Source organism: Hemicordylus capensis, chromosome 11, assembly GCF_027244095.1.
Source record: "Hemicordylus capensis ecotype Gifberg chromosome 11, rHemCap1.1.pri, whole genome shotgun sequence".
NCBI classification, from domain to species: Eukaryota; Metazoa; Chordata; class Lepidosauria; order Squamata; family Cordylidae; genus Hemicordylus; species Hemicordylus capensis.
In genome coordinates, this window is record NC_069667.1 from 27344590 (window position 1) to 27367131 (window position 22542).

At 47.2% G+C, this 22542-nt stretch overlaps 1 long non-coding RNA gene across 4 annotated transcripts in view; it reads right to left on the minus strand.

Moving 5' to 3' along the window:
* The window catches only part of LOC128335725 (uncharacterized), a 399851-nt gene that overhangs the window by 374015 nt on the left and 3294 nt on the right, over positions 1–22542 (minus strand). For all 4 annotated transcript variants that reach the window (XR_008311701.1, XR_008311702.1, XR_008311700.1 and 1 more), the window contains exon 3: positions 20842–20929. This is a non-coding gene — a long non-coding RNA (uncharacterized LOC128335725). The remainder of the gene's footprint in view (positions 1–20841; positions 20930–22542) is intronic.

The window sequence follows — 22542 nt, forward strand, 5'->3', positions numbered from 1 at the left end:
ACTTCACAGGGTTGTTGTGAGAATAAAATGAGCTGCAGAAAGAACTGTGTGGTTCTCCCTGTGGTGAGAGTCATAGTGAAGTCCTCTCGCCACTGGCTCATAGCTCTTCTATACTACAGAATAGCAATGGCTTGAAACTTTTGTTCTGTCCTCAACCCTATGCTTATTTGGCTCATACTCACTGAGAAAATATATGTTCCAAAGCCATGGTTACTTCTAATTCTCCCCACCACCCCACAGTACTATTTTCGAAGTGTTACTTTATCATATCTAAACCAGATGGAGGCCTGTCACTAACTTTGGTTCAACACATTCAAACATTTGGACTGGAATTAAGAGTCGTCCCTCCAGAACCTTGTTAGTCCATATGGGGTGTGGTGATGGTGGTGGTGGTGCTAGTGAACGTTACGGTTTCGTGATTGCAAGTGGTTTAGCATAAACAGAAGTATACTTGGTAAGAGGCCGATCTAGTGTGAAATTTGAATTTCTGCTAGACTATAAAACTTATATAAGCAGAGGGTTGAGATAACAGTTATGAGTTACTTAAAATGTAATTGGCTGCACTGTGCCTTGGGATTGCTTTTTCTTGCACAGAGTTCAGCATTTGCATATCCATATGGCAAAAAAGTATGTTTAGGGGGAAATGGCTGCATCCGGGACCAGGCTGAGGCAATCAGAGTCGTAAATTCATGGAACGTAAATACAGACGGAGCAGTGCATAAATTCAAGCTGATGGTGCCTGATGAGAAAAAATGCTATTATTTTTATGCTTTGAAGGTTCTCCCTTTTCACTTTCATTGATGGCCTGTTTCCCCGCCCTCCTGCTGCTATCAAGCCGGTGTTCTTAAGTACCTGAGCACCGAGGGTATAAACAGTAACTTTGATTTACGCACCAAGTAAGGCACGGGGTGCCACCAATCACTTAAGCCAACACCTTGGATTTTATATCTGCTTCCTGCCAACCATAACGGCTCACGCTTAGAATGGCCCGTTGAAAAGATCACCTCATCCGATGTCACGATTTCTTTCCTTCCTCCAAGCCCTCCAACAGCGGCTTCCTACAAAATGATATTAATCACTCTTCGTTCCATGCAAGACACCAGCAATAACTTGATTACCTTGGTTATTTGATGTGCAGAACTGGAAAGCAGCAAATAAATGAAGCATCAGCCCACAGCATCTGTGCGCCCAGATAGGTCCGTGACTGGATTAATTGTCGTGGTGTATACCATCCATTTCTCAACCATGATATTTGTCAAGGTAGTGAAAATGTTCTAATAGAATAATCGCTCTTACAAATGCAGGGTGGCACACTCTCCATCAGTTGTCATTCTTCTCTCGCAGGGCAGGAAGAGCATTCTTGTACATAGTTCATGCAGATCACCGTTTTTATTGCCTTTTTCATCAATACCTGTGAGGTCAAGGCCAAAAGTCTTGACCTAGAAGGTGTGTTCTCCGGTTTAGGATTCATGAAGTCAGGGGCTGAGCCTGGAAGTTATGGAAAGCAGGCTCTAAATGCAGAGAACAGGAAATGCTCCTCTGCTGAACAGGATCCTGGGATGTATTTGTTTGTTTATTACATTTATATACCGCCCCATCCAGACAGCTCTGGGAGGTATACAGCAGCAAAAACAAAACCCGCAAATCGGTCATTTTAAAAACAATCAATACAAAACCATTTTAAAATCAGTTTAAAACCATTAACAATTAAAACATTTAAAACAGTTTTAAAGCCCTGGAAGGCCAGGCCAAACAGGCACTCTTGAAGGCCAAGCATGAACTCAAGCTGCAGATTTCTGCCGGGAGTGCCTTCCACAGCCCAGGAGCAACTACCGAGAAGGCCCGCCTCTGAGCCGCCACCAGACGAACCGGAGGTAGCTGGAGACGGACCTCCTCAGATGACCTTAAATTGCAGCGGGGATCATGGAGAAGAAGGAGCTCTCTAAGACACCTTCTTTAAACACATCGCTCCCCAACTTGTCTCCCTGCCTGCTGCCCACAGTCTCCACCACATTGTTAATGATGGGGTAAAAAAAGAGAGGGGTAGGGGGTAGGTGATATACAAGGATTTTGCTTTTCACACATTTCTTGTTAATTCAGGGTATAAGTGGTTGGGCCTGTGGAGTTATATTCTTACTGTCAAGCCTTCAGGAAGCTGTTTAAAACACCCCAAAAAGTTACTTATTCTCCAAAGAAATTAGCAGATCCAATCTATTTAAAGAAGAAGTGGGAACAACATAATCTTTCCCTATTAATAGTCAGGTTCGAAATATCTTTGCAACAGCATGTCCCATGAGATGCAGAGGCTGGGGCAGATTCCTGCATTGCTCTCTATAATTTCTTCACTAATCTGGAAAGCGGCCTGGTCTTGTGGTAGCAAGCATGATTTGTCCCCTTAGCTAAGCAGGGTCCACCCTGCTTGCATATGAATGGGAGACTTGATGTCTGAGCACTGTAGGATATTCTCCTCAGGGGATGGAGCCACTCTGGGAAGAGCAGATGGTTCCAAGTTCTCTCCCTGGCAGCATCTCCAAGATAGTACTAAGAGAGAGATTCCTGCCTGCAACCTTGGAGAAGCCACTGCCAGCCTGTGTAGACAATCCTGAGCTAGATAGACCAATGGTCTGACTCAGTATATGGCAGCTTCCTATGTTCCTATGTTCCTCCTTCACTAACCAAACTGTTTTAGTCCAGGTTTAACTAAGTGTGTTGGGTGGGAACAGTAGCTAATAGTCACCGAAAGCTATTAGGTAAGCATGTTCAGGTATCAAAATATACAACAATCTTAAGAGAAGGTCATTTTTGCATATCCAAGGAGGATGCTTGAAACAACATAGTCCCAAGATTCTATATGCCGTACATATTGGCTACACTGTGTGTGTGTGTGTGTGTGTGTGTGTGTGTGTGTGTGTGTGTGTGTGTGTGTGTGTGTGTAAGGGTCTAGGCAATAGGCAATAATATTTCTATTCCAGGGGAGAACTAATTTGATTTTGTTTGAACAAGAAAGTGTAATTATTTGATAAAAATATAAAATAGGTTATCAGGTTAGGAAGCATAAAACTGTATCTTTTTTGGAAATGACATTGAAACTAGTGATTAGCATTCGGGGTTCATGTTTTGCTCTTCTATAGTCATTAATAATTGAGGATTAATTCACTGAAAACATAGAAATTTGATGAGTATGAAATATACAACTACTTCAGGAGGTAAGAAATGTGCATGGATTTATCATTTATTTAGATGATCATAAAAGTCTTTCAAAACCTATCATGCAGAAAATACCAAATCAAAGGGCTTTAGATCTGCATTCATTCTAAGTTAAGCAAGCTTGAAAAGTGACCAGTGTATTGAACACTCAGCATATAGTATATATCTCCACACAGTAAATGAGCCTTCATAAATGAGCCTTCATATAATGGTTCTACAAATTGCCTTTGGTCTCCTTCTTTATATTTGCAAATATTGTACAAAAATCTGGTTTAATTAACTTGGTGTAGAAACAAAGATACATCTGCAGCTCTAACACAGTTCTCAGTTCTACAGTGTGGACATTGACATCATTTTGAAATTACAAAGAAAAATAATCTTTTGAAATCAACAAGGTTCATAAGAGCTTGTGTGGATTATTTGCTTCTTCAAGTTTTCTTTTAACCTTATCAGAAGGTTAACGTTGCAGGAATCTTTAGATTTTTCTTAAGTATGACAAAAAGAAAAAATACCAGTTTCTTCTAAAAGTCAAATCACACAGCTCGTTCACACAGTGAGCTCTTTCCCCATTTCATACAACTGAGCAGAAAAATAAGAATTCTATATACACCTAGTCTTTATACACCTCTAGGTAATGATCACTTTGGAGTTAGACCCTTGGCATGGAAAGATGAATTCTCAAATCCATTTACTATGATTTCTTTTGGATGTGTGCCCTTCTTTGCTTGATTTATACAGGATGTGGGCCATGGGTGAAGTGTGTAGACATTTCACCTACACTTGATCACCTTTCCATGACCATATGTGCTGGTCCAATCATGCCTAACATTAGGAAGTCAGGGATCAATGTCCTATATGAGGAAATGCTGCTATTTTGATGGGCCTGTCCAAGTGGTGTGCATTTAAACATGACCAGACATGCATGGGATGCGTATGGGCAAGGGCTTTGCCTATGGTCCCTTTCCAGTATAGATCAGGCCTGAGATAACACATGATGACATTTTAACGTTTAGCGGGGAGCGGGGTGGTGGTGGTGAGGAGGATGGGCCAAGCTTTGAAAGAATAGGCCAGTATCCAAAGATACATAACGTAAGAGCCCTGCTGTAACAGATCAAAGCCCTATCAAGTCCAGCCTCCAGTTTCTCGCAGTGGTCCACCAGATGCCTCTGGAAAGACTACAACCAGGAGACGAAGGCATGACTCTTCTCCCAGTGTTGTTCTCCTATAACCAGCATTTGGAGGCATCATCCTGCCTCTGAACGTAAGTGGCTCAAGGGATTGTGCAGTCCACGGTGATGTGCAAAATGTTGCCTTCCCCCATGCCCCTGGTGGGGGGGGGTCCCCTTTCAAAACTGACCCTTGCACGCTTTGGAAGTGCTTGGAGGGCAGAGAGGAGAAGCACGTTGCCAGCAGCCTCCGCTCCTCATGCTTCTTGCAAGCTTTTCAAAGAGTGTGAGAAATGGGGCACCTTGAAAAATTTGCAATCAGCCCCCAAAGGCTGCTCCAATGGCAAGGGTGTCTGACATCTTTCAGCCTGGCTAGCGCCCCAGTGCTCTACCACCTGAGGTGAATGCCTTGCCTCACCTCACGACAAGGCCAGCCCTGCCTGTAAACCTGGAGGCACCGCATGGTCATCATGGCCAGGAGCCATTAACAGCCTTGTCCTCCATGAATTTGCTAATCCCTTTCTAGGCTAGGGGCCCTCACTACATCTTGCAGCAGCCAATTTCATACGTTAAGGATCTACTGTGTGAGGAAGTGCTTCCTTTTCTCTGCCCTGAATCTCCAGCCAGCCAGATTCATTAGACAAACCCGGGTTCTACTGCCCTCCCTCTAGCAAGGGAAGAAAACGTCTCTTTGTCCACTTTTGCCACACCACACATAATGTTACAAATGCCTATCATGTCTTTGCTTAGTCCTTTCCCCCTCTAAACTGTGATGAAGCCCCAAATATAGTCTTAATCCCAGTGAGATTTGGGGCCTGCATTTTTAAAAAGGACAGCAAGTTGTACCTGGCAAGCTGCTTTTGGAAATGAAGGAAGTTTCGGAAGCAATTTGCGATACAGCACAGAAGTTTGCTATTCAAGGAACAAAATGTCAAATCTCCCACTGGGTGCATGCGAGCTTTTGGAGACGTCTAAAGCAGCTGTCTAGTCCCTGGCCATGACATCTTTTTCAAGAGTAGACAAAGCGGATAAATTACACTGTATTGCCATTTTTGATGCATATTTAAAACATGGACTTTCACCAGTCTTGCCATATTGGCTATGAGTGAAGTCTGGATTCTATCCTTTGGACCACCACCGCCACCACCCCTGAGCGGCCAGAGTTTGCTCCTTGCAAGGAGCACATGGCCTTGCACTATGACCTGGAGTTTCTCCCATTCAGCCCAGCAATAAAAGGTCTCCTCAACCTCCTTCCATAGAGTTAGCCTGCAACTACAACCCCTGGGATCTTCCCCCATTGACCTGGGATCAGGTCGTTACAGACCACTGTCTCTTGTCTTCTATCCCCTGCCCCTCAGCACTAACCTGCAAATGTGGACTGGGGCCATCCAGTGTCCTTCTCAGAGCAGTCACCCCTTAAGGGAAGGTCACTACCAGCAGCCTTGCTGAGCTGATAACCATTGCTTTTACAGTCAATCTTTGCTCTTCAATAAAACTTAACTTTGCTTCTCTGGGTGCCCTTCTGGGTGATCTAGGATGGGTGTATCCTCTCCAAGGCCAGCTTAGTTTATGATTTGGCTGTGTGCAGGTTTGCACCAGTTTAAGCTAAATTCCGCACATTAAGCCAAAGCATAGTCACAAAGGGTGACTATGGTGGTGGACGGCCACATTGCAGAGCAAAATTGTTGCTTGTAAGGTAAGATAGTTCCTTTCACAACCTCTTTATAAACAAGCTTTCGGAGTGCAACTATATTGTAAGGTAATAATATCTAAGGCAATAATAGATCTTGATATATTGTAAGATCTTGATGTCTTACAATACTAGATCTTATTATCTCGTATCTTAATAGATCTTATAATATTTGCATCCTTAACATCTTGCAAGATAATATCTATTAATATTCTCTATAGTAATGTATTAATATTTAAAGTAGGATATTTCCTTTTGCAATCTCTTTATAAACTAGCTTTTGGAGTGCAACTATATTAATGTATCTTAAGACTGCATTGCTGCCCCCCTCCTTTATATTGTGACATTTAGGGGTGGGAAACTGGCTGGGGGGCTCAGGCACCTGGCTCTCTGCAGCAGCACCAGGACAGCATGTAGGTGAGGTCACTGTTGGTCTAATCTCAGCTGCCATGCAGGGACTCCACTCCAGCTGGCCAGAGGGTGGTGCCACAGCTCCCAAATCGGCAGGCACCAAGGGATGGGAACATAGGAAGCTGCCTGATACTGAGTCAGACCCTTGGTCCATTTAGCTCAGTATTGTCTGCCCAGACCATCTCCAAGGCTGCAGGCAGGAGTCCCTCGCAGCTCTCTCTTGGAGATGCCGCCATGGAGGGAACTTGGAACCTTCTGCATGCAAGCAGGCAGATGCTCTTCCCAGAGCGGAATATCTCACAGTGCTCACACATGTCGTCTCCCATTCAAATGCAAGCCAGAGTGGGCCCTGCTTAGCAAAAGGGACCATTCGTGTTTGCTCCCACAAGACCAGCTCTCCTCCCATCCTTCCCAGCAGCCGAGATCCCATCTTAGGAGCAGCATAGGCAGCCGCCGTTATATCACGTCAGATCCTGGGTCCGCTTAGCTCAGTATTGTCTACACCAACTGGCATCTTCAGGCAGGCCTAGGAAAGAATCCGGGCAGGATTTTCAGGAGTTCCAGGCAGGAATGTTTCCCAGCCTTGCCCGGAGATGCCAAGGATGGATCCTTCTGCATGCAAAGCAGCTGCTGGGCCACTGAGCTAGAGTCCCGCCCTGCCTTCTCCTGGCTTGCTTCCTTCGTCGGGTGCAGGCTGAGCTTCCCATCGGCTGCTTCTCCCAGCTGAACTGTCTGCTTGATTACCGGATTCAGCCGGGAGATTATCTTAAGGCATGTGTGTTGCTGAGGCGAAGCAGATCTGGGTCTGGCCAGAGCCTGGATGGGAGACGCCCTGAGAAATCCTGGGCTTGCTTCTTTGATCTCCATGAAGACAGACGGGTTATAAATAAAATGCCTCTACCTGGAAGCAGGGATTCCTGGCCTTCTCTGTGCCAGTCAGATTAAAAACCCAACCATTTCCCATGAACAGTTCAACAGTTTATGTTCCCATGTCTCTAACTTGCCAGAAGCCGGAATGGTATGCAAAAATCGTAGCGTGAGTCAGATGAAGAATGTCTTGCCATTCCTTGAAAATTCAGTACTTAAACACAACAACCTGCTGTTGGCACCAACAAGCTTCAGAAGAAATTCCAGACATTTTAAGAACTGATCCCTTCTGGTGAAGAGGAGGGGTCCCGGTTTGTTTCCATCCAAAGCAGGGATTCACTTGTGTTCCTATTCTGGAGGCGAAGTTCAGTGTTGTGGTGTCTCACAAAGATGCTCCGGCAGTCAACTTCAGATGTGTGGAAGTGAGTGCTGTTTGCTTACACCCTCATCTGACTGCTGTGCTGGTTGCTGCTTCAACCCTGGATTGGGCAGTGGCTCCCAGCCGTCTGCCAGCATTTTTGTAAGGCAGATTACTGCTAATGGCTTAAGACGCTAGCTTAATATCCAGACTCCTCTGGCAGAGGGGTTGATGTGTGTCAGAGTCTGGTAAGGGGTTTGTGTGAGGTTGTGTGTGTGTAGGAACAAAAGCAGCAGCTTGGGAAAAGGCGGCTTTGGGGTGAGTCAGAAGCTCTGTTGTGTATATATAATGACTGAACCAGATATATGGTTGGTTGGTCGGTTGGCTGGTTGTGCAGTTGAGTCAGTATAGACTCCTGGCAACCACAGAGCCATGTGGTTTTCTTTGGCCCTGTGGTTGTCTTTGGGAAAATACAGGAGGGGTTTACCATTGCGTCCTCCTGCACAGTATGAGATGATGCCTTTCAGCACCTTCCTATATCGCTGCTGCCCGATATAGGAGTTTCCCATATTCTGGGAAACACACCAGCGGGGATTCGAACCAACAGCCTCCTGCTTGCTAGGCAGGTTGCTTCCCCGCTGCGTCATTAAGTACCCCTGCTAAAAGAGCTAAGAGGCACCTTTATAAAGTGGTGATTCTCTTTATTGAGCAGGGGGAGAGCAACTGGCCCTATCCATCCCCAGCACAGCATCCCTCCAGTGGCTGCTGCAGAGGTCTATCTTATGATTCTTTTTCAGAGTGTGAGCCCTTTGGGGACAGGGAGGGAGCCTATTTGTTTGCTTGTGTATGTGTGTAAACTGCTTTGGGGACTAGAGGTATATAAATATTCATCATATTCGTAGGATTCATATACACTTCCATATCCATATCTTCAATATCTCTCCATATTAGAGAGCCAGCATGGTGTAGGGGTTAGAGCTTTGGACTAGAACCAGGGAGACCAGAGTCCAAATCCCCCTTCAGCCAGGAAACTGACTGGGTGACTGAGCCCGTCACGAATCAGCAACCAACCTCACGGCATTGTTGTGAGGATAAACAGAGCTATTGTACACTGCTCTGGGCTCCTTGGAGGAAGAGAGAATTATAAGTGCAGTAAATAAATAATGATAAAATATCCATGCCTCTCCCTCGCTGCAAGGATAGTGTTTGTCTGCTCAAAAGGCTGCCTCGAAAGGTATTGTCCTCAACAATTCTGGATTCCATTGCTGCTATATTAATGATTAGTACTCAATTCTGAAAACACTACAAGTAGAAAGCTGACAAGAGTGCTTGTTTCCCTTCCCAAAATACCAGTGAGACATCATTTGGCCCGTTGCATTTGTTTAACTGTGTCCGCCAGTTACTTCCCACATTTAATTATTAGAAGCAGCTGCAGGTACATAGTTAGTGTTGTGAGTTTCTGCGAATGGTAAAGTTATTTGTATGCTGAAAGGTAAACTAATGCAGCTGAGTAAACAGGAACATCCCCCACCAACACGCTTAATTTAACTGGGATGCAGAGCCAGCTGTTGCAGAAAGGATTTAATTTTTTCCATACAGCCCTGCCCTAGCGTTTCTTGTGCACCCACGTGTCCATTGGTAAACCATTCAAAGAGGAGGCCATTGACGTGGTACAGTCCTCTCACTCAGCTGCACCTCCATAGACTTCAGTGGGGTCATATCAACTTTGCACCCCAGGAATCCTTGCTAGCCAGGGAATTAATCAAGGCTTTTTTCAAGCAGGGTACAACTTGGGAGGGACCTTCGCCTCTCATTGCCCTATCTGAAATCTCCTCTGCGTTGTATCAGTAACAGAATGGCCGCATTCGCACGTAACATGAAACCGGAGGTCCATTCACCTTCGGTTTCAGGAGCTGTATGTCCGAATGCGGGCAACTGGAGTTAAGTGAACAGACCCAACAGGAGGCACACAGGTGCTCCACGGTAGATCCCTCCCTGATATAGATGCAATTGATGGATAGGATTGTGTTGCACGTCTTTAAAAACCCAACCCTTAACGCTTTGTAAGATCTGCCTGGCGGTTGAAACACCATGGCCTTGCTGTGCCCCACCTCAGGTCTCATTGTCAAAGACCTGCGAGGAGGAAGGGCCTGAAATCAAAACTTCTGAAGTGCATTGATACGTTCTGTAGACGATCCCCGGTTACATTGGTGAGCCTCCATAGAGCATTGTATATTCTCTCAGCTCTGAAAGGCGGCAAAGGTACACAGACGGCGAGATATTGCTCTAGCCCTGCATTTTCAGAGAGCCCTGCTGCCGGCTTTGTCCCTTTCAACTCTCAGCTGTCTGGCTTTCATTGCAGAGTCTGTCTAGCACAAAGACCGCCAGCTTCAATTGGCCCCTTTTATTCTTCTGTGCTTTTTGCCAAGCTTCATGTGAAGTGGCTGCATTGTTGTTAATAGGTACCCAAGGTGAAAACAGCTTTGCACCGTTCACTGAAAGGTATTTTAAAGGCAAAGTTAAGTAAGCCATTGATTTATCCCCCATCCACCACCACCACCAGTTTTAATAGGCCAGTTACTATTAGGTTCAGGACATCTCCGCAGAATGCAAACTGCTCAACACAACAATTGTCTGGGTAGACAATTCTGAGCTAGATGGACCAACGGCCTGACTCGGTAGAAGGCAGCTTCCTACGTTCCTAACAGGGTTCAAGATCTATATCAAAATAGGAGGGAGATACAAGGCACCAGCAAGAGCCATTGGGAGGGGTGTTATGCTGCGTTGCATAAAGACAGTTGCTCTCCCCTTGCTAAGCAAACCCAGGGGCGGTCCTATCATGAGGCAAGGTGAGGCAGTCGCTTCAGGCCATGGGTGACAGGGCACCAGAGGGATGGCAAAGTGGTCCTTGTGGTGCGGCAGCTCTTTCTGATCCTTGCAGACATTGCAAGAAGTGCCGTTTGCACTCTTTGCAAAGCTTGCAAGACACACAAGGAAAGGAAACTAGGGCAGGAGGGCTGGTCTTGTGGTAGCGAGCATGAAATGTCCCCTTTGCTAAGCAAGGTCTGCCTCGGTTTGCTCTTGGGTGGGTGACCGCATGTGATACTTTAGGTATTTCCCTTAAGGGATGGGGCCACAGCTGAGTGAAAGGATATTAGAAGGTCCCAGGTTCACTCCCTGGCAGCATCTCCAGGTAGGGCTGGGGGAAATCCTGCCTGAAACCTGGGAGAGACACTACTACTACTACTACGGATATTTATATATCGCACTTCAACCCAAGTTCTGGAAGCAGTTTACATTGAAACATACATAAATAAGATGGGCCCCTGTCCCCAAAGGGCTCACAATCTAAAAAGAAACCTAAAAAGATACCAACAACAGGCACTGCAGGGATGCTGTGCTGGGGTTGGAGAGGGACAGCTGCTCTCCCCTGACTAAATATAAGAGGATCGGCACTTTTAAAGGTGTCTCTTTGCTCAGTGAGCAGAGGTCTCCGTTAGCCACAGGCAGTTAGTACTGGGATACTAGGGACAATACTGAGCTAGATGATGATGGTCTGACTCTGGCAGCGATCCCTTTCCCCCACCCCACTTTCAGAGCTTTCAAGGTCTGTTTCTGAAAGGGGGCTGACCCCCATAAGGGGCATGGGGCATTAGTGCCCCACCTCAGGTGCGGGGCTACCCCTGAGCCAAGCACCACTTCAAAAGGTGCCTCTTTGCCATGTTAGCAGGGATTGTCTGTATTCTAGAGATCAGCTGAATATGCTTGCATTGATTGATTGATTGAGTTAGTTAGTTAGTCAGTTAATTTAACACATTTGTATACCACCCAAAATGCAAGTCTCTGGGCAGTTTACCACAAAACAATAAAAAGAACAGATAAAAAGATTAGAACATTACAATTAAAATTTAAAATGTTTAAACTATTAAAAATACAATTAAAACAATATCTCATTAAAAGCCTGGGTGAACAAATGTGGCTTGACTGCCTTTTAAAAAGTTGTCAGAGATGGGGAGGCTCTTATTTCATCAGGGAACATGTTCCAAAGCCTCAGGGCAGCAATGGAGAAGGCCGGTCTCTGAGTAGCCACCAGACGAGCTGGTGGCAACTGCAGACGAACCTTTCCTGATGATCTCAAAGTGGCTCATAGCAAAGAAGACGTTCCCTTAAATACCCAGGGCCCAGGCTGTTTAGGGCTTTATAGGTTATAACCAAGACCTTGTATTTTGCCTGGAAACTTATCGGCAACCAGTGTAGCTCTTTTAAGCTAGGAGTAATGTGGTCTCTCCGAGATGATAACCGCCTTGGGGTTATCTTTTTAACGAAAGGCGGTATATAAATGCAAAAATAAATAAAATAAATAAATAAAATGACCCAGAGACCAACCTGGCTGCCGCATTCTGGAACAACCGCAGTTTGCGGACTACATACAAGAGCAGCCCCACATAGAGTGCATTGCAGTAGTCAAGTCTGGAGGTGACCAGCAGATGCACTACTGTTCTGAGGTCATTTGTCTCAAGAAACAGACACAGCTGGCGTATCGGCCGAAGCGGGAAAAGGGCACCTCTGGCCACTGCCTCCACCTGGGACACCAGGGAGAGGTTTGTGTCCAGACGCACCCCCAGGCTGCGTACCTGTCCCTTCTGGGGAAAGTGTGACCCCATCCAGAACTGGCATGCAGATGGTCCTAGGTGTTGACCCTGGGCTGGCTTCTCCCGGTAGAGAAAGAGCTCTGCCCGAAGCCCTCAATAGCCTCAGTCAGTCAGTCTAGCCTGGTCCAGCTGTTACTGGATTCCCATGCTCCCCAGCCACGATGGACCATAGTCAGGAATAATGGGAGTTGTGGCCTAACAGCAGCCCGAGGGCCAGAGTTGTCCAGCCCTGACTTAGATGGCTTGACTCAGAAGAAGGCAGCTTTGTGTCTTCAGAACAAATGATATATTTTTTTTTAAAGGAAAAGATGTCGTTGATAATGGAGAATGTGACATGCAGTTTTAATTAATTTGCTCGTGACTTTATAGACAGTAATTGGGGCTGTTAGTCTACCATTTGCATTAGTATTAAATTCTGCCTGCACTCAATTTTACCCATGATTGAAGCTTTATTTAGGCAAATTGCAGCCCTGGCAACTGTTGGCTGAGGAATAAGAAACATCCCTGGCAAAATACTCTAACAACTAAACTTGAAGCAGTTGCTTTCAATTATCAGTCAATATGGATTTAATGTGGTCTATTCCAATTTCTTTGTCCTACTGCTCCTCACTAAGCTCACTCTTTCGTAAAAAGCAAAACTGCTTTTATTAGTCATGACTCATTTAAGTTTCAGGGAAAGCATGGCAAGAATCCTGTCCTCTTGCACATTCCAGATTGGAACATACAAAACAAGAGAATGCGGGGCTGTCTTTAAATCAGATAACGGCAAACAATGCAGACATTATGCGCCATGGGTTATGCCATCGATCAAACATAATCATGCCACTGAGGGGGCATCACATCACCAGCCTTAAAGGCTGCTTGTGCCTTCATGCAAATGCCTGGAGCCCTCGGGCTGGCTGAGAGGGGCAGGAATTGGCTCAAGGCCAGGGTGGGCAGAACGACAGGCACCGAGGAAGCTGCCTTACACCGCCTCAGACGAGGACGGCTGCAGATATTTATATGCTGCTTTTCAACAGGAGCTCCCAAAGTGGTTTACAATAGAGAAATAAAAATAAACTAGTTGAACCAGGCGCAGACCATCTGCACCTCTAGCCCCCCCCCAGATTTCCCCCATTCTCTCCCCACCCCCACCGGTTTCCCCCCACCCACCCACCAGTTGCTGCTTTCTCCCCCCCCCCAACGCACACCCGCCTGCCGGCCACCACGCTCTCCCCCACACACCCGACCGCCAGTCACCGCTTTCTCCCACCCACACATGCTCACACTCTGGTTGCCGCTTTCTCCCCCCCACCCACCCGCCGGTCACTACTTTCTCCCCCGCACACCCCACACTGCCCACCAGCCACCCTGGCCACCTCTTTCCCTTCCCACCCGCCGGCCAGCCATCCACCCATCTCTGACGCTATCCGGAAGCTGCTTGCGAACTCTCACGGGAGCTGCCACACTTGGGATTAGCGACGGGTACCCCTAAGCGAAATAGATGTCTATGTATAGATAAATAAAGTGGCTCCCTGTCCCCAAAGGGCTCACAATCTGAAAAGAAACATAAGAGAGCCACCAGCAGCGACCGCCACTGGAGGGCTGCTGTGCTGGGGATGGAGAGGGCCAGTTGCTCTCCCCCTGCTCATTAAAAGAGAACTGCCACTTTAAAAAAGGTGCCTCTTTGCTCAGTTAGCAGGGTGGGTGATGCTACCTGAGACCCTTGGTCCAGCTGGCCCAGTACTGGCTACTCTCCTAGGCTTCCAGCAGGAGTCTTTCCCGGTCCTCCCTGGCGATGCCAGGGGATGAACCTGGGCCCCCAGACGCTCTTCCACTGAGCTACGGCCTCGTCCTCCAACCATCTCACAGCACTCACATGTGGTCACCCATCCAAATGCAAACCGAGGTGGGCCCTGCTAAGCAAAGGGAGCGAGTCATGCTCCCTCCCTCAAGACCCAATCTCCAGGGTGCCTAGCATGGTCCCTGGGGTGCTCTGGACCGGCTAACGGGCTGCTAGCTGCTTCTTTAAACGCCGTCTGCTTTGCACGTTGCCGCTGGCTGGACAAGGGCAAGAATGCCCATCACTGAGACATGAATAATTGACACAACTCAACTGCTCAACTGCCATAAACGAATGTCCTAGATGGAAGTTCCTTTTGCAACTTCAGTGGAGAAGGTAATTAATATTCATGTGCAAATAAGAGTTTTATTTATAAATAATGATTTTACAATGCACTTTATTCCTGAACTCCGGCTATAAAATGGAAATTGCCTTCACAGCTGCTACAGAGTGCCCCATTAATAACCGCAGTATTTCTCGTCCAAACTCCATATTAGTGGCTACATTCACTTCCGTTATGAGTGATTGGTTGCTGTGGATGAAAATTAATTTCACGAGCAGTTTAAGAGCTTCAGTACTAATCAAGCATCATAGTTTTGATTTTGCTTTTATCTCGTTACGCTTCGGGAAGTTTATACTCTAAAAATAAAAATTATTCTTGGCCTTGAAATAAATATTAAAAATGCATGTTGCCAAGCGAAAAAGAAGGAGAAGGAGGAAAGTTCTTAGGACACTAACCCAGCTTTTGTTCCCAGGAATAATTTCGCACCTAGTCACCAGAGTTCCCACTGGCTAAACAAGCAAAGGCCTGGGCCAGCCGAGATGACTCATAATCAGCTTCAGCAACAGAAACACCAGCCAGCCCTGATTAGATTAGCTTCAACAATAACCGATCTCTGTTGCTATGCAAATTGGCCAGAGAAGTAAACTTCAGGATACAGATCAGATTCAAAGAAGCATTCCCTTTAAGGTTGTCAGCGCATGCATGCTTCGTTTCTCCGAGCTCCTCTTTCGGAGGAGACCGGTTGCCACTTTTCGAAATGCAATCGGTCTAAACAGAAGGTCTGAAACTGATTGGCTGGGTGACACATCTAGTTTATAATGCTAACTAATCTCACCTAGAAATAATAATCCGCCAAGAAGAGCGGGGAGATGATTGGAGAGCGGCTTGTCAAGTGCAACTGCCATACAATATTAATTCGCTCACAACCAGCGATTCTCTACTTTAAAAAAGAAAAAGAAAAAAGTGTTCCAATGTAGATAAACACTCAGAATTAGCTCTTCTTGGCATGCTTCCAACTCCCCATCCCCAAGCAGTGTTCAGATATGATTGCGGGGAGAGGAAGTCTCCAGATTATGCTTCTTCGCCCCAGGGGCTCAGTATGGATGATCCTCACGTTATGGTCTGGAGGACCAGGGACATGCTGTGGGGTCCCCTTGGGCACAGACTTTTTCATCTCTTTCCAGGTTGCTCCAATCATAAAGTAAGGTAAAGTTGTGCCGTGGAGTCGGTGTCGACTCCTGGCGCCCACAGAGCCCTGTGGTTTTCTTTTGGTAGAATACAGCAGGGGTCGACCATGGCCTCTTCCCGCACAATGTGAGATGATACCTTTCAGCATCTTCCTATCTCGCTGCTGCCCAATATAGTACCAGTGGGGATTTGAACCGGCAACCTTCTGCTGGTTAGTCCAACATTTCCCTGCTGCGCCACTTAAGGTGACTTGCTCCCATCATAGCCTGTCGTTATTTCAGAACTAGAAGATCTGTGCTTGGAGGGTAGTCAGGGCTGGCCTGGGGGGTGGGCAAGCTGGGTAGTTGCCCAGGACGCTTGCCTGAAGGGGGTGTCATCAAGCTGATCTTGGTGGCTTGCAGTTTGCTGAGTGTCAGGAAGCTGCAGGAGGCCTAAGGGACTTCAGTGGGATCCCCAAACGAGAGCAAGACAGCAGAAGCAGCCAAGCAGCAAGTTACGAAGGGGTTGCCCCGGGCCCCTTTCACGCGCATTCGCACTGCTCGGAACGCCTGGGAACATTAAGGCCTGTTATACGACTAAGTTTTACAAACCTGCACAAGCAACACAGCTTGGCAACCGTGACAAACTCCTCGCTTAGGTGTCCTGTCTTTTCGGGCCGGCCTTGGGCGTAGTTGCCCAGTTTTGATGTCACAACAAATTTTTGTTAGAATATGGAAACAGAGGAAAGAATTGGTGCATGAGATGGGATGGAAGAACGAGGAGGGCTGAGTGAGTCTGTTTGCCAGTTCTCTAAACCATGGGCTGTCACTATCACTCACGATCACAAGGCACATCCTGGTTTGGAATACAAGAAACACAGTTATAGAGTTAATCAGGATCCGTGGAGCTGATGGTGGGAACACAGAGTTTCAGGGCAACACCAGTCAAACTGCTCCAGCTAACCAGTGTAGATAGCTGGGACTGAATCCTAATTAAATGATAGGAGGAAATTTAGGACCAGCAAACAAAAGTACTTTTTCTGACAACACATAATCAGCTTGTGGAGTTCTCTGCCACAAGATGTGGTGACAGCCAACAACCTGGATGGCTTTAAGAGGGGTTTGGGTGACTTCATGGAGGAGAGGTCTATCAATGGCTACTAGTAGGAGGGCTATAGGCCACCTCCAGCCTCAGAGGCAAGATGCCTCCGAGTACCAGTTGCAGGGGAGTAACAGCAGGAGAGAGGGCATGCCCTCAACTCCTGCCTGTAGGCTTCCAGCGGCATCTGGTGGGCCACTATGTGAAACAGGATGGTAGACTAGATGGGCCTCCTTGGGCCTGATCCAGTAGGGCTGTTCTTATAACCTTACCCTGGGAACTTTGCATTCTCACAGTCAGCTCTGTGGGGCTCACTGACCCTAATTAACTTTTTAACTGCATTCCTTGTGTTTGTGAGAGTGCAGCCATGGTTGGATGGTTTAGAAGATCATTCAAATTGAACCAATGAGGGCGAGTGGGCTCTGTTTGCACAATGGTGAGAGAAAGTCAGTTGGCAAACATTCAAGGGCCCTCTGTTCTTGCCCCATAGATACCAGGGCAGGGGCAGAGGCATAGCTATAACTGAACAAGGAGGGGAAGGCAACGGTCCCTGGGAAAGGGGACCCTTCCAGCCGGGTGACACTCTCTGACCTATTTGAAAAATAGGGCAAGGGGACAGACCCTCTCTTCCCATTTGGGGGCCCACCTTCACATTTTGTCCCACTCCAGCCTCGCTACACCCCTGGGCTAGGGCCTGGCACTTAACATAAATCCCCAGGTGAAGTCCTGCCTCCAGTTATGCCTGCTGCCAGGCGTGATATCCTTGCCTCCTCCAGCTTCATGGTGCAATCCGATTGGCAGGATGACAGACCCCGGCCAGATGGATTTCCCCTGCAGCTGGTTGCCCTGCGGTGAACAATAGACTGAGACAAGACGGAGCAGCTTGCCAAGTTCAGAGGTGAGGTGAGCCTTAAATACCTGCCCTGTGCTTACCCTCCTGAGCAGGCACCCTGCCAGCCCTCTGCCGCTGCTGCTGCTGCACAGGCTTAGCTCAGGGGCACAGCGCCACTTCACATGGGCAGTCCTGCACTTCATGTCTCTGGGAGATCAGCTGGTCTGCTCCTCCCATCATGAGACTGGGTGGGGTAGTAGGGTGGGTGTAGGGCTGGTATTTTATGACCAAACCGTGAACTGGGTGAGAGCCTTTATTCACTGGGAGAAGAACAGTTTGGAATGGGGTGTGCTCTGAGCTGATTGGATGATCTGGATTGACGTTTCGGAAAGTATAAGAGAAAACACCCTGCTTGCGGGCTGGCTCTCGCACCCTGATAATACCTGCTCGACCAGTTCATTTGCCAGGATACAGACTATTAAAAATACGCCACAGTCCCTGGTGCCCTTTATCCATAGGAAGCTGACCTAGCACGGGCTACCAATGTCACAGTCATTCCACTGCTCTGCCAAGGGGGAGGTATCGAAAGGGTATGGCTCTCCGCTCCTTTCATTCCTGAGCATTGCGAAGTCCAAGGACAATACGGACAAAAGGTCTGAGGATCTTGTAAAATAGATAGATAGATAGATAGATATCTTTACATTTATATCCCACTCTTCCTCTAAGGAGCCCAGAGCAGTGTACATGGTTATGTTTATCCCTGTTAGGTAGGCTAGGCTGAGAGAGAAGTGACTGGCCCAAGGGAATTTCATGGCTGAACGGGGATTTGGATGTGGGGTCTCCCCCAGTCCTAGCCCAATATCCTAACCACTACAGCACACTAGCTGTCAATTTGCATTGCTCAAATCTGTTTGTTCGGGAGACCAAAGATCTCCTCCTCGTCCCTCCCTCTTCTCTTTGGAAAGCACTCTTCCACCTTTCCGTTGAGAACAGGTTGCTATTTCTGTATAACAATGCGAACCCTGTAGCTAGAAATATGACCCCCTGCGGGCACATGCCCTCCTTTTTCTTTTTCAAAAAGTGATCCACAAAAGGCGGTACAGCAGGCAGAACTGGAGGATCTAAAGCATTTCGGCTGCCCATATGTGCTCAGGAAATGGCAACTTTCAGCCTCTGCTCCTGCATCACTTCAAGAACAGTGAAATGCAGATCCACAAAGATGCTTAGATTTGTGTGCCAACGTCTGAAACACAAACAATGTAAAGGCGATTCACACCTTATGTTGGAAGCATATGCAATCTGTGTACAGTGCATGCAGACTGTTGATCTGCACACAGGAGTGACTTGTCCTAACAATCTGCAAGGGGCCCCCACAAATGAGGCACAGCTGCCTCCCCTTCGCCGAGCTCTACTTGCTGCTCTCTCCCCCATCACACCCTGCCCCAGCATTAATGAGGCTAGCCATTCGTCAGGTAGGCTGTAGGGGTTGGCCAGTGATTAGCCAACCTGTGCAGCCTTACCTGATCAGCAGCCACCCTTAAGGCAGCCTGGTGGGAGATGGCCATGGTCAACCCCTCCTGTCTTCTACCAAAGACAACCACAGGGCTCTGAGGGCACCAGGAGTCGACACCAACTTGATGGCACACTTCACCTCACCTTTAATGTATGAATAGAGTCACTAGAATGTCAGAGGAGAGAATTAGAGCAAAGGCAAGCATGGAAAACAAAGATAGGCAGGTTCAGAGGTCAACAGCTCTTTATCTGCTACTGTCCACATCCTCCAATATCTCTGAAGCCCAGGGGTGGAAAAATACTTGACAGGCTTGGACACAAAGTCTGGATATTTCAGATTCCGAAGAGACACTATAACTGGTTTGGAGCCCAGGGATTGCCGTTCTCTGAGTGCAATCTCAACATTTTCTCTTGAAACAGCAGATCTCCCTATGGCACGTCATAATTAACGGCGGGCATTTCACTCCGTTTCAGAATTATTTCCATGTGGAATGGGAGCGGGAGGCTGCTGTTCAACAACCACGTGTCCAATACGTGGTACAATTTGCAGAGTTATTTGGAGCCTAACCAAATAGCCAAAAAGGCTCTACGCATGATCAGTGTGTAGAGCTGAAAGGGGTTCTGTGGGGAGAGCAGGCTTGACCCACTCTCCCCCCAGATGAGCACTCATACCTCCTCGTGCGGGCGGATCGCCCGACCAGACAAGTGGCAGCTTCGCTCCGGTGCTTCCGTGCCCAGCCGTGACTCGCTTCGGAGCCCCGGGGGTTGGGCGAAAGGAGGTTAGCATTTGCGCCATTACGCTCATTGGGGGGGGGTAATTTAGGCATGCTAGCTCCCAAGAGTTCTCACGACCAGCAGTAACCAGGCTGGGCTCCCTTAGCCTGCTGCTTGTACTGGTACTCCATCCCCGCATGTCTCCCTTCCACGACACCTACGCCCATTACCATGACCTCCCATATTTTGCCAATCCACTCTTTGGCTGAGTGGGCATTGATCAAGTCACACTGCGACTACCCGACCGATGGGCACACAACGGGTCTCGGGAATCATCAGCAGGACCTCAGTAGCTGCCCACCCATGCTGAACACTCTTGCTGACTGCGACGCAGGGGTATAGCTATAATTGAGCCGATGGGTGCTCAGTGATTTCCTCATTGTATGTGACGAACACTGCTTCTAACCTTGGGTTTAGCTTCTTTGTTTCCTATGCCCCTGCCCCGACAGACTGCCAGAAGGTCTTGTACCACCGGGGTTCTGGTGTTCCCTTCGCCCGCCCCCTGGTTTCTTTGAGTACAATTCAAGGTGCTAGATTTATCAAGCTGTATATAATTCACGCCCCAAGATCTACTATGGGAAACCCACAAGATTTAGCCTCAGGAGCTAACAATCAGAACAGCAATTATGCTTGCAAATTATGGTTAAATCACGGGAAGTAATTAGTGCTCAGTGATTTCCTCATTGTATGTGATGAACACTGCTTCTAACCTTGGGTTTAGCTTCTTTGTTTCCATATCAACAGAAATTATACTGCCCATGCACTGATGTTCTGCTTCATCAAACAGCAAATTAGCTTCTTTAAAATCTGGCATGCATTTACCTCGAAGGCTTTTAAAACTCTTTCCGCAGAAAACAGTTTTTGCGGATCTCTTCTTGAAACTTTCTCTTAAGCCTTCCCATGTGAGTTAAAATTTGGGGCGATGAAAAACTTGGCTATCCAATCTTAGCCTATAAACTTTCCTGTGGTGCCCCGGACTAGAAAATGAATATGTTGACCTACCATTGGGCTAAAATAAGAGTTTCTGTCATACATTTCCTGGAAAGGGCAGGGCAATGTCCTCTCCACCTGGTCATTATGCAACTTCACTCTGAAACACAAAATGAAATAATTGACCTTGTTTGCTTAATTTTCCTCACTCTTCCCTCGTCATTCCTTTCTCTTTTTGTGTTACAAGTGGACCTTGTCACTCACAGTCCCGACAACCGCAGTTTCACATATCCATGGTTAGGCAATGGAGACCAGCCCTTGATATACGTGGTAAAAACCGCCCTGAGCCATTTTGGAAGGGCGGTATACAAATCAAATCAAATCAAATCAAATCATGATTCCTAGGTGGCCAGAAATCACCTCTGAGGTCACCATTTTGCTGAGCAGAGCCATTTTGTGGGTCCTTATTGGGGGGTGGGACGGACCTCCCCCTGTGATTTTTCATGGAAAATGGCAGAATTGGGGCTGGGGGGGGGGCATTGCTAGACCTGTATAGCATGGCACAGCACATTATTTCTTTATTTCCAGCCTTTAAAAGCTTTTTCGAACCTAACATCCCCGATTCCCTTTGCCTCAACGTCTTGTTATCCACTATTTCGTTATCCACGATTGCAGCTGATAATAGAAGCCCCGTGGATAACAAAACCCACTGTTATTTATCTCTGAATGTAAACCATTATTATAAAATGCAAACTTCACTGAGTGCTTTGGCAGAAAGGCGGTGTATAAATAAATTAAATAAAAATTGGGCCAGGGGCTCAGAGAAGCATCCTACCTGTCTGCTTCAGGAGCTGTGTGTGCGCCTGTGTGAACGCTCCTACTTTTTGGCTGCTGCAAATCTCATGTAGGAGGAGGAGGAAGTGATCGTGTGGGAAGCAGGAGCGAGTCGGACAGCACTGTCCTACCCAGGACTTGCACTCAGCATATTTTCGAAGGTGTGGGAAAAGCCATTAGACCCAGCTTCTGCCTCCTGCATGATCATTTCCCCCTCCGCCTATCTAGGGTTTTGCAAGCACATGACCCCAAATCAAGAGCATGCACAGCTCCCGAAGCCAAGCAGAAAGCTTCTCCGATCCCATTTTTGCTCATGAGAACTGGCTGATTATGTGTAATCGAAGGTAGCTTCTTTCCGTGTGTTTTTGTAGAAAAAATGCGCATGGTGATGACTACCTGGAGATGTATACCTTATCAAGAAGTCATATCCATGTAGAAAATTAGGGGTAGAGCTGTATCTCAGTGGTGGGGCATCTTCTTGGCATGAAGAAGGTTCCAGGCTCACTCAACCAGGCACGGCTGGGAGAGACTCCTGCCTGCAACCTTGGAGAGCGGCTGCCAGTCAGTGTAGACAATCCTGGTATAAGGCAGCTTCCTACATTCCTAAAATTCATCTGGCGAATGAAGCCCTCTGTCGCAAGAAAACGCTTAGCAAGAACTCTTCGTGTGACTCTGATTTCATTAGAGTAATAAGGGTCAGTGAAAAATAGTAACTTCAGATCAAAGATGCTCAAGGTATGCCTGGTTATTGGCCCTGAGAACCTGCGGACAGAAGTCAGGCCGATTTGTTTGTTGCCCTCGGCGAAAAGCTCAAGGGAACTCCGTTAATCAACATAATTAGTTGCCATCCCTTCAGTAGACTGCCACACAGTAAAGACTTCATTTTATGCACTGCATAGTTAATAAAAATGAATGCTCAGTACTACAGTTTTATGATTG